Source organism: Peromyscus leucopus, chromosome 2, assembly GCF_004664715.2.
Source record: "Peromyscus leucopus breed LL Stock chromosome 2, UCI_PerLeu_2.1, whole genome shotgun sequence".
Lineage (NCBI taxonomy): Eukaryota > Metazoa > Chordata > Mammalia > Rodentia > Cricetidae > Peromyscus > Peromyscus leucopus.
In genome coordinates, this window is record NC_051064.1 from 99,336,579 (window position 1) to 99,350,114 (window position 13,536).

A 13,536-nucleotide genomic window follows, 5' to 3' on the forward strand; every position below is an offset into this window, starting at 1 on the left:
GAAACTGTGATAAAGGGTTTCACCGTTAGGAAGGTTGAGAGCCACTGCTAAACCAACATCAATTACCTATAAATGTTGTACCAAACTTGCTAATCATTGTCTTTTATTAGAACACTTATTCCCTTTTATTAGGAGTGTTAAGATATGAGGGGACTGGAGAGATGGATTGGCAGTTAGAAACACAGACTGTTTTTGCAGAAATCCAAATTTGGTTCAAGCACTCAGGTTGGGTGGCCACAATGCCTATGACTCCAGAGGACCCAATGCCTCTGGCCTCGTGAGGCAAGTGGACTCAGGAGCTCATACCCATAATTAGAATAAAATAAATATTCTTAAATTATTAAATTATGAGTACTAATTTGTGATTATTTGGTAGCTTGTAAGTATCTGAGTTCTCTCGTGTTTTAAGTTACTATTAAATGTACTCATTTAACCTCGTCAAGTATTATTGAGAAAGACTTATACTCTTTTCTATTACTTTAGTCTTTACATTGAAATCAGATAGTTGTCGGGGCTGGAGAGATTGCCCAGCAGTTATGAATATTAGTTGCTCTTGCATAGGAATGGAGTTCAGTTTCCAGCATCTAGATGGTGGCTCACAACTGTCTATAACTCTACTTTTAGGCTATCCAATACCATCTTCTGGCTTCTGCAGGCACCAGACATGCAAATGATGTATATGCATACATTCAGGCAAAACAGACATAAAATTAAGAAATCCAGATAAAGTTGATACTTAGAACAGCCAGCATCTAAGACAAATATTTTTTATTGAACTATTTATTTATTTTTTTCCAACCGGATCACAGTCTCCTCCCTCCCTCCTTTCCTCCAGCCCCCTCGCAACTCAGCTACCCCGTTTCCCCATCCACTTCTCCTTTCTCTTCAGAAAAGGTCAGACCTCATGGATATCAGCCACCCATGGCATATTAAGTTGTAGTAAGACTAGGCACTCCTCTCCTATTAAGGCTGGAGGAGGCAACCTAGTAGAGAGGGAAGGTCCCAAAGCAGTTAACAGTCAGAGACAGCCCTGTCCCACTGTTAGGAGTCCCTAGAAGACCAAGCTACACAACTCTATCATGTGCAGAGGCTTAGGTCAGTCCCATGCAAGCTCTCTTTTGTCGGTTCAGTCTCTGTGAGCCCCTGTGAGCCCCTGTGAGCCCCTGTGAGGCCAGGTTAGTTGAGTCTGTAGGTTGTCTTGTGGTGTAGGACAACTGTTTTTATCCTCCCTAAAGTAATGCAAGATCTTTAGCACACCAGTTCTGGGTTGTTTTCTACTTGCTATCCTCATGTGTTTTAGTTTGTTCCTAGTTTAATAAGATCATATACAATTAATTGGTTGATACATTCTCTTTTGTCATCCCTCTTGTAATTAGAGCTTCTTCTTCAATTCAGTTTAGAGTGTTGAAGTCCTTACAAACTTGAAATGCCTGTGGAGGGTAGGGGTATGGAGTAAGAGTGAAACAGAGTCAAGATGGCTTCACTATCCCACTGTAAGAAAGACAAGAAAGGGAAAGACAAGACTGTTTTGAAATGTGGCACCAGGGTGTCTCCATGACTATCTTATTTTTTTTTTTTTCCAATCAGCTCTACAATATCTTTCCAAGGATACTTCATTATCTTCCTGGATCACACCAAACAGTTTTCAGAAACTGGGAAAACTGAAATTGTTTGTTTCTGATATAGTTGACAATCACCGGAAAGACTGGGACCCTGATGAGCCAAGAGACTTCATTGATGCTTTCCTCAAGGAAATGACAAAGGTGGGGAAGATACCTACTGTGTTGTCTTCTTCCTTCAGAGGAAGCAACAGTTTAATAGTTTCCAGTTGATCCTGCAGCATGTTTGCTTGAGCTTATTGGTTTGACACAGCACAGATGTGTTCCGCCTAGCACTGCATGCTCCAGTATGCCTGTTTGCCAGGCAAGCTTCATGTGGAAATTGTGAGAACTCGTTACTTTGCCTCTTCCAGATTCTTCTGGGCACAAATACCTTCCTCCATGTCTCCTTCCTTCATCTTCAATGCCAAGACTGTAACTTCTATTTCTCCCTGATCACTATTTCCATCTTTATATCTCATCTCTTTGATTCTGAACTTTGATCTCCCTCCTGTAAGAATAACTGTATAACCTTCCTTTTGAAAATGAATCACATATACAAGGTTTATTATGAAGTATCAAGCAATATGCACAGGGATGAATAGATGGACATCTCTGTGGATCATTACTTAATACCCTACAGGAAAATTAAATGAAAAGGGTATAGTACTTATTAGGTATAGAATAGCATTAATTCAGGATCGTTAGGGTCAAAAGATAGGTCATAGTCTATCTTTTTGTTTTTCTCTCTTATCTTTTACCCATATGTGAATGAGCGGTACCATAAATGAAAGTAGCAATTAAACTTCAGAGTCCAGTTTTGTTATAAGTTGGTCTCGGGCCAGTTACTGACTCTATCTCATCCATCACTGCAAGATATAAGCAATGTGCAGCTGAATGCAAGAGTTTAACATTTAGATGAGGCCTTCTGACGTGTCATAAAAGCCATCCAATAATGTACAGGAGGCTAGACAGCAGCAAGTTGGATCTGTTTGTTACTTTTGTATCACCGTTATGGTATCTGACAAAAAAAAAAAACCACAAGAGAGATTCATTTTCACTCACAGTTTTAGAGAGTTGGGTCTATCCTCACCACAGAGAAGGAATGACAAAGTAGCTAAGACCATGGTGGCAAAAACCATGGTGAAGTTGTTCACATAATGGTGCATGAGGAATCAGAAACCAAGGCAAGATGCAGGGCCCTAATATAACCTTAAGAATGCTGCTCTAGTAGTCACTTCCTCGAGCTAGGTCCTTCCCCTTCCCCCAATATTATAGAACCTCCAAAGATACTTCAGACAACTAGAAACCAAGCATTGAGAAAGTGAGCCTGTAGTAATTCTGAAATTTCATTTCAGTCCAAACCATCTCACAAATATACAGCCTTGATGTCACTGGTTACTGGTACACATCACTGGATTGATGCCATACTTGATATATTGGATTATGGGTTCCTCCTCTGAGTAGGGAAGAATAGTAATTTTTCATTTTCTCTTATTTTGTTTTCCTTGAATAATATTGATAAAAGCAATGCTGTTTTTTTTTCCTTCAGAGAAAGGTGAATAATTATTGTGTCATCTATAGTGTTAGGCCATCAGTATTAAAATAAATCATAATAAATTTATTCTTCCAGAGAAAACTGGTAAAAAATGATGTGTCATAAAAAACTAATTGATGGAATCAGAAAGTCTTGACTAGGAAAGATGAATGGTGAGATCAGAAAATCTGAGACCATTGAGAATCATTTGATTCTTTCTGTATCAACAAAAGCATTTGTTGAATATTAACTGTGTGCCTGTGGTATCTCATATGATCAATAATGACATGTTAAGATGTATTTCTTATTCTCATTTTATAAAACTGAAGAAAAGAAACGTTAAGTGAGTGCCCTGGGCCAAGTAGTGACTTAGTGATTTGGCTGATACTAGAAGCTAAAGATGATTTTTATACCATTTCTTATCACTGACAAAAAGTTTCCAAAAATAAAATCAGAAGAAAATAGTTGAGATTTTCATCCACCCAAGTACCATAAGGTTTTGTCAGCATGCAGTACTTAGGACAAGAAAATGCTTCCTGATGAGGTCAAAAGGATTATTACTATATATGATCCTTTCCAAATACATACCCTAGGTCTTGACTCAGACCCTCTGAATAAACAAGCATGCACTGTCTTTTCTAGTACCCAGACAAAACTACAAGTTTTCAATGAAGAAAACCTCATCTGCAGCACTCTGGACCTCTTCTTTGCTGGAACAGAGACAACGTCCACGACACTGCGCTGGGCTCTGCTCTGTATGCCCTTTACCCAGAAGTCCAAGGTGAGCATGTAGTGAATATACCTGGACAAGGTGAAATGGTGTTTATGGAATCTGTGGCTCAGATGGGACCAGAAGATGGTATGGGATGGAAAGAGATAGAATGGCTGTGAGGTGATGTGCATTTGTGATGGGCACATCCTCTGTATGTTTTACCAGGATTATGATGGCACAAGAGTACCAATCGTATAGCATCTAAGTACTCAAAAAGCATAAAGTCTAGAACAAAACAGAGAAGTCAAGGGACATTGTAGTCAATCCCAGGAAAGAGTAGCATTACTCTAGGAGCATCCATAGGTGTCCTCCTTCCTTTTTAGCAATACATTCCTATTTCCCTGAATACTGTGCAAATGACAGTCTGGTTTCTGAAGTCACATGATATGCACCTCTCTGCCCATCCTCAACTCCTACCTATCCTGCATGGTAGCTTTCCTGTGTTACGTGTCATCTTGTCATTGTCTTTATTCTTTTTTTTGGTTTTTCGAGACAGGGTTTCTCTGTATAGTTTTGGTGCTTGTCCTGGATCTCACTCTGTAGACCACGCTGGCCTCGAACTCCCAGAGATCCGCCTGCCTCTCACTGTCTTTATTCTTGTCTCTAAGTCATGACATCAATTCTTCCCTCTACCAAGAAAGTACTGTTCCAATTTCTTCTACATCTAGAAGAATCTTCTAAGGTATCACATCTCTAAAGTGTTTAAAATTTCTCTAAGAATTTACTGACTAGGGAATTGCTGTCATTTTTTTTCCTCCAAAGATGAACAATGCTCCTATGTCAATGACTGAGCTTTGTACATTGTTTTCATTTCTCCCCACTGCCTGTTGGCCATAACAAAGAATTGTCTGTCTCATAATTTCTCTTCCTGCACATCCTAGAAGAGTTTAGTAGGTAGTGGTTGGGACCATTTTCCATATCCTGCAACCTTTTTTTTTTTTTTTCAAAGTATGGCTAACAGTTTATTCATGGATTATAAAGTCAATTTAGTACATTTTTTTTTGCTCTAGGATGAAAACTGGAGAGAGTTCTACCAATGTGGTGAAGTCAGATTTGTCCATAACCTTTATTTTATCTTTGTATGAGTGACCGTGTGTGAATATATGTATGTGTATATATGTACACGCATATTTAGGCCACAGAGCAACTTCAGCCTTCCTTCCTCAAGCACAGTTCACTTTTTCTTTTCTGAGATAAGTTCTCCCATTGGCCTGGAATTCTAAAAGTAGCCACTGAGCTCCAGGGGTCACCTTGTCTCTGCATCTCCAGCACATGGCAACTACAAGCCTTTGCCATCACACCTGACTTTTTTACATGGAGTCTAGGGACCAGACTTAGGTCCTCATGCTTGCAAGCAAGATTTTTATCAACTGAGCTCTCTCTCCTTGGGTAAACTTTCTTTCTTTATTAATGTGAAATATTTATTTAATAATGTATCTATCTTTACATGTATGCTTCTGAGTCACCATTTAAAATGCATCTCTTCATGAAGATTATATTTAAATGTTTTGTTACATTTTAGGAGGTGCAGGAGAGTGCCATGGTACAAGTGTGGAGGTCATAGGACAACATTCAGGACTCAGTTGTCTTCCTCACCGTATCGAGCCTACAGTTTTAGCTCAGCTCAGCACGCACTTCTGTCAGCCATCTTGCTGTCCCAAGACTACATTTTAAAAAAATTTTTTTAGAATCATCTCACTTAGGATACACATTTGACTCCTGAAAATGGGACCCCAAAATATCAGGAGATTTAAATAATACAATTACAACCATGTTCATTTCACAACATACACAGTAGTCAAGGGATGGTAAAAACCAGAGTATCCATAGGACATGAATAAACAAAGTGTGGAATATACCTGAGATCTAAAGAAAATTTAGTCAGAGGTAAGAAATTTGTTTTAATTTTTTTAAAGATTTATTTAATTTTATGTGTATGAGTTTCTTGCCTGTATGTGTGTGCTTTACCTGTATGTAGATGTACTACGTGCTTGTCTGATATCTACAAAGGTCAGAAGAAAGCTTCAGATCCCCTGGAACTGGAGTTATAAAAGGTTGTGAGCCACCACGTGTGTGCTAGGAACAAGCTGAGATCTGCAGGAGCAACAAGTGATCTTAACCACTGAGCCGTTTTCCAGCTCCAGGAAAGGAATTCTGATGGTGCACAAATTCAGGACACTGTGCTAAATTAAAGAAGATGATCACAAAATTATAAATCCTGTAATATCTAACGAAATAATAGCCGAATTGTCCACACAGAAGGGAGAATGCAGAGAGGGGGAAATCAGTATTTGTAACATGGACATTGACTTTTTTGTACAGTGAATTTCCAACAGTAACATGTACAACAGTAGAACATATAAAAGGTTATTGAATTATTTATGCAAAAATGGAAAAAGGAGCTATGATTGCTAGCCACACCCTCAATCTCAATACTTGACAGATCTGAGACAGTTGTGTTGAAATTTTAAGGTGATCCTGCACACAGGAGAAACCCTGCCTCAAAAGTCACCATGGTAATAGTGATAAAATTTATATTAATATAAATTTTATGTGAAATTAATTTTTATAGAGAGAGTAGTAGTAAAGGGCTTGGAGTTCCAAATTCATTTTAAGTGAAATGTGCAGCTAGCCAATCAGATAAAATTAGTTCAACTTATATTACTCTTGAAAAAGAGGACCCATATTGGCAGACAGCTTGCAGAATCAATTATCATTATAACAGTTCGTGTAAATCTCAAAATATCCTTAGGATAAGGCAGACTTATCCTCACTAACCAAATGGGAGAACTGAAGTTCAAAGAATGTAAGCATCTTCACCATCAATGTTATCCCACAACACACTGATGACTATAGCTCATGCTGACATATCTCCTTAAGAAATAGTTTGCAGATGTTCTTCAGTGTGAGCCTTTGTGTCCTATTTGCCAACCTCACATTCAACTCTATCAGTGTGATTGTACAGAAGATGATTGGACTTGTGAAAAGAATTAGTGCCTACCAAAGAGATTCATTTCTCCTTATGGCATGAGGACACAGCCAAGGTTTGGCATTTAAGAGACAGAAAGTTGTTGTCTACCAGGCAAGAAAACTGCTAGTGCCTTGATCTCAGAAGTTCCAGGCTCTAGAACTATGGGAATACATTTGTGTGATTTGTAACCCATTCAGTGAATGGTGCTTATTTGTAGAAGTCTCACTAGATACTGATATGAGCTTACCTGTGGTGATCTGAGATATTCAGCTCAGAATACATGGAAATTTATGATTATGTTGTAAGGTCAAAGAAAGTTATTGAATTGACAGTTTTCTAAAACAGGTATTTAAAGGGTTGAGAAAATTTTTACTTATTTTATAACTAGAATGCTAAGGTGAAATAAAAGCAGGTGAGGTCTCAGACTACAACTTCTATTTTTTTAGAAGAAAGCACTAAAGTTTAAAATTAATAGAATCTCTTGTTTTCTTTCAGAAAAAGTGCAGGCTGAGATTGACAAAGTGATTGGTCAAGGAAGACAGCCAAGCCTGGCTGACCGAGAGTCCATGCCTTATACCAATGCTGTCATCCACGAGGTGCAGAGAATAGGCAACATATCCCTTTTAATGTTCCCAGGGAAGGGGCAGTTAACACCAAGTTGGCTGGATTTGACCTGCCAAAGGTAACCACTTTCTCAGCCTCAGATCTTCCAGTCCATCTTTGACATCATCTTGGGATTCTAAACTTTAAAAGTGACATATATTCCTGACCAAGAAATCATTTCAATGGGAAGAGTATACTTCTGCCAAAACCCTCTATGTGTATTAAATCTATTATGAAGAGTTGAGAAGGGAAGATTCTCAGATCAGGTGTGCTTAGGCCAAACCTGGCTTTGTTTGCTAGGGGACACCTCAGCATATTGCTGGTCTAATGTTGGCAGAGGACCTTTGCTGAAGAGACAGAGAGCAATCATTGTGTTCTCTGTTCTCTTTATCACTGAACAGCTCATGGCTTGAAGTTGAGGCCTGAGTTTTCCCAATGCTGTTTGCATTTTTTCTGTCCATTCATTCATCTTCAGACAACCATACTAACTCTTTCTACAGACTATAACATCAATTCCCTGGATGCTGAGAAATCTAAAGGTCTGTGTTCAACAGATGTGGGGAAGCATGGCCTTGATAGCAGATAGGCCTGTTTCCAATGCTGACTTTGCTTACTCCTACTGTACAAGCACATTACCCAGCCAATCACAGCTTCAGCTTCTACAAAATATATTCAGCCAAATTCATAGACTCTATATGGAAATATAATGAGATCATGTAGAACCTTATACTAGGAATAGACATTATTCTGTATTAATCAAGAGAATGTTCATTAAACACCCACAAAGTTTGGGTCTGGAGTAGGATTACTTGAGTCATGGGAGTTCCTGCTTATAAACCCCAAGGACTATTGGCAGGAAAACATTCTGGTTCTCTGTGATGCTGACAAGATGGGATGAGGAGTAGCAGCTGAAGGAATCGGTGAGTGCTTCTGGAGGAAGAGGTATTAGAGCTGAGGATTGAAGGAGAGTTAAGAATTAGCTTTGTGTCAAAATGCAAAGGAATACTCCATCTAAAACAAGCAGCATAACAGCATCGCCTGGTTGAGATCAGAAAGGAAGACAACTATGGTGGGAGTCCAGTCAGAGGGCATCAAATGAACAGTGACTCTGATGGTACACAGGGTGAACTTAAGGGTATGAGAAACCTGCTTTCCAAGTTTGAATGAGTGCGTGGGCAATGTAACTAAGTCATATGCAAAGCCCACTGGGCTTTCAAACTGTGGGACAGAGTCTAGAAAGCAAAGATGGCAGCCTGCACTAAAGTTGCTGTGGGACCTGAATGGAGGCAATGGACTTGAGATATTTGAAGAGTGGACCAGCTTTGCTGATGATTGAGCAAAAGGAGTGGAAGGCTTACTTTGTGATTCTGGTATTGTGCATGTATCTGCTTGACAGGAATACTTTCTGATACATCCTGGGTCTTTGACTGTAGTGAGATAGGCTATTATCTCTTTGATAATATACAGAAAATAATGGAGAAGAGTAGATGAAGGAGACATCCTATCATACTGCTGCATGGTCCTAACTGTGATAAACCATGGGCTTATTATCTCCCATGGATACTTTGAGGTCATCTTCTCAGATCTATACTAATCACTTTTAATAAAGTTGGTATGTTCTTTAAGAAAGCATGGTCTACTTACCTTTGCAAATGACTGGAATATCTCAGCTGACAGAGAATGAGTTGAGGAGAGTGGGAAAGTTCAGAATGTCAAGTAGCTCAGGCCAGGCATGGGAGCTTGAGAATCATCACCTGTCTATGTGGGATTTTTTTTAAATTAAGACTTTACTTTCTGCTGCCTTTTGTAGGGAATCATGATCCTGACCAACCTAACTGCACTGCACAGAGACCCAAAGAGTGGGCCACTCCAGATGAGTTCAACCCAGAGCACTTTTTGGAGAATGGACAGTTTAAGAAGAGAGAGAGTTTTCTGCCATTCTCAATGGGTGAGTTGGGATGAGCAAGACATAGAGCTCCTCCCTAGCCTTTCCTTCCTCTCCACCCTGTAACTCTATGCTCTAGTTGGTAATGTCTCTAGATGAACCTGCCCATTGTAACCCCATCTTTTTATGTTTATTTTTGTTTATTAATTTCTTCATACAATATATTATGATCACAGTGTCTTCTCCCCCCCCCACTACTCCCATATCCTCCCTACCTTCTTACCCACTTTACACCCTTTCTTTCTTTATTTCTCTCTCTCTTTAGAAAACAAATGGGAAAACTCTTTCTCTCTCACAGACACAAACAGAATTGAAAAAAAAATGAACACAATATACACATACACCAAAACCCATAAAAATTAGAAACCATAATATATAAGCGAATGACCTATACAAGTCAAAGACCGGAAAGATAAAAATAAAAATGCCTAAACAAAGCAAAATGAGACAAAATGTCTACAAAAATACCATTAAGCTCATTTTGTATTAGCCAGTTACTGCTTGGCAAGGAACCTACCCTTAAGTGTGGTTAATATAACCAATGAGACTCCATTGAAACAAATTAATTTTTCCTTTGCAAGAGGCTGCCAGTTGCAGATAGCTTTTTGTTTAGGGCGTGTTGCGACCTGGTCTGGCTTGAAACTGTGCAGGCCCTATGCATGCTCTCACAGTCTCTGTAAGTTTATATGTTCCTTCCTTATCAAAATGCACACACAAGTCAATAATTCTAAACAGCAACTTCTTAACTGGGTTATATTCTGCTGTATGCACAATTCCTAGTGAGATCTTCTGTTGTTATAGTGTTAATTTCCTAACTATAATCCAGTAAGTGGATATATATGGTAGCAACATGAAAGACCTCACCTGCCATAACTCACTCATAGAACAGGTAGTATAGGTATAGAAGTGCCTCAGGCTTCCAATTAAATGATTTCAACTTTTGTATCACAACACAGTTTCTGGCTTGCTATTTCCATTAAAAAACAAAACAAAAAAAAACTTTCCTTGTTTCTTGATTCTAGCATGAAATTCTGAAATGCTGGAACTATGTCCCTCCATACATTACCTGGTATTTGCTGCAACTGTGATGAGAGGGATTATCAGACACTCATGACTGAAAGGGAGAAGAGACCTTGGGTCAAGAGAGATGAGATAGATTGTTTTCTTCATTGGTTAAATGTCTCTTTTCTATAGGTGCTTCACTTCTTCCCTGATATGAAAATATTTTCCCATCTTCATTAGCTTTGGGATAAAAAGATCAACACAAAGTGATTCACTGGTGCCTTGTTATTGGGAATTATTTTACACTCTTTTAGTTGCAGACTTCATTGGCAAACACATTATCTCATGCAATCTACCTATTCATTCACAATTGGAAGTAAAATGTATTTGTGTCTTCTTTCTTCCTATAAACAAACCCAAAATTCTAAGAATATGTATTAGCACAATTGGCTTAAGGCTGAGCTATGTACTTCTAGACTAGTTCTCTCTTGCAACTAGATTGTGACTTACCTCCCTAGTGACAGTCCCTTGTTGTTTATAGGAAGAAAGAAGACACCAATACATTTTACTTCCAACTGTGAATGAATAGGTAGATTGCATGAGATAGCCCTCTCATTGGCTATCTTAGCCCAACTACCTCACTTCCTTGTCTGTCTGTCTGTACAGACCTCCAAGTCTCCTTGGTTGATACTGGGATTAAAGGCGTGTGTCACCATGCTTGGCTCTGTTTCCTAGTATGACCTTGAACACACAGAGACCATGCCTGAAAAGTGATCGGATTAAGGGTGTGTGCTGCCTGACTTCTTGTTTACTTCAAATGGCTAGCCTTTCCCCCTGATTTCCGGGCAAGCTTTATTAAAACACAAATAAAATATCACCACACTTCAGCACAAATAAAATATCACCAGCAGAGATGATGAGTTAAACACATTGAGGATTGAGGGGGACACACAAGCACAAACTATGACACCAGCACTGTTGTAACACACAGTTACTAAACAGTTTTGCCTGTAGTATCTGCTTTTGTTTCTTCAGCTATCTGTGGAAGGTTGAGGGCACAGCAGAACCATGAACTGATGATCAGTTTGGGAATGCTAATTAGTTTCCTGAATAAGACAAAGTAGCTAAAGCAACTTAAAGAGTGAGGGTGGTTAATGATTATATAGTAGGTCTAATAATACTGACAGGAAATTTTTACCTACTTATGATTAAAACAAGTTGAGTAAGATAATGGTTTGTAACCAGGTTCAACAGAATCCCCAGGACGACACTGGTATGCATATCATTGTGCCCATGGTTCTGTCTGGACTGTGGAATTATAAATAGTTTCAATTCTCTTATTTATATTTCCTTTTATATATTTTCCAAATACATAGTACTTAAGTGTTAGTTTTGTCCTATTCTGGTCTTGTTTTTATTTTATCTTATTTTTTGTTATTACTAGTTTTAGATAACTATTTCTGTTCTAATGAGAGAAAGAAAGAAGAGGTGCAGATTTGGTGGGTGGGGAAGTGGAGAGGAGCTAGGAGAAGCTGAGGGAGTCAAAACCATAATCAGAATATAATGTATGAAAAAGTTCTATTTTCAATAAAAAAAAAATCATGGAAGCAAAAAAAAAAATAGAAAAGAAAAGGAAGGTACTCCCAATGCACACAAGAGAAATGATGATAGTGACTATATGGTGCACTTCAGGGCAGTGAGGTAGTAGCAGATCCTCCTTCGGGAAAGGGAGCAACAATAGCCTAGGGAAGCATATGAGTAGCACCAGATAGAGAGTTATGGAGGCCATCTGTTGCAGAGGTCACTCAAGGTGCAGGGGACAGTGGCTTAGGTGGAAGCTGACCTGTGCAATAAAAACACTGCTCAGAAACCTGCTTACATTTTTCTCTTTTCTTTTAAAGGATGAAAAGCATTTCATGATTTTTTGTTGATGTTGTTGTTACACCATTATCTGTTCTATCACTTATGTTTGTTTAGTAATTTTGGAAAGCACGTATGATGGTCTCACAGTCCCTCTCAGCTCACGGTTCTACTCCTGTTGTCCTATGCCATGCTCTCCCAGCACTGCCTGATCCCTGAGAGCCTTTGATTTGTGATCCTGGACTTTCACCTTCTGTGTTTTGGGGAGACAAGGCAGATGCTTAGACATAAATGAGCAATTGGACTCCAACCCCAGAGTCCACTCAAACTTTGCAAAAGGTAGTTCGTGACACCAGTCCCTGGACATACCAGTGGCAGCTGAATAAATTACTTTGTTTTTGTCTTACAGGAAAGCGAGCTTGTCTTGGAGAACAATTGGCCAGGTCTGAGCTGTTCATTTTTATCACTTCTCTTATCCAAAAATTTACCTTCAAGCCCCCAGTCAATGAGAAACTGAGCCTGCAATTCAGGATGTCTGTCACCGTGTCACCCGTCAGTCACCGCATCCGTGCGATTCCTAGGCTGTGATGTTGAAGAAGGAAAATGTGAAGAAATAGCATCTGCTTGGAAGACACTGCTGCCTGCTCACATTTGAGGGGATGGAATGAAGGGGACTGGGGAAATGGGTACAATGAGACTAAAAGAGATTGAATCCAATTATAGGTTCCTAAGTGGAAAGCCATTTATGGGCTCAATGACAGATTTTCACCTAAGACTTTCAGAGAAAAATGATTCTTCCAGTAAAGAAAATGCTTGCAGGGATCGTGAGAAATGGTAGATTAAATTGATATGGAAATTGCAAAAACTATCATAAAAGTTATGCCTTTACTTTGCCCCTCCTTTTCTCCTTTCATTGACATGCATTTGCTTCGAGCCTGTGGCCTAGTTCAAATATAGGGTATAGGAGGGAGGGTGTCCATCAAGGCTCTCCCATCGGCTAGGTCTGCAGCTGTGTTACATTGATCTGCCTCTGAGTGAGCCTCTTGAAAGTCAGCAGGGCAGGATAACTCCAACAGACAGGCTAAGCTAGTGCTGTGGAAGCAGTTTCTATGATTTACATATAGCAGTTGGACCTTGACCTAGGACTCAAGACATGATAAGATATGACCATAGAAAAGCAAATCCTGGAAGCAGGAACCATTTTCTGTTAATAACTTCTTGCTTAGAGTCCTCCATTAGACATTTACC

At 39.2% G+C, this 13,536-nt stretch overlaps 1 pseudogene; it reads left to right on the forward strand.

The window, feature by feature from the left end:
- The first annotated feature begins 1,503 nt into the window (after positions 1-1,503).
- LOC114693763 lies at positions 1,504-12,984 on the forward strand (annotated as a pseudogene).
- The last annotated feature ends 552 nt before the right edge of the window (positions 12,985-13,536 follow it).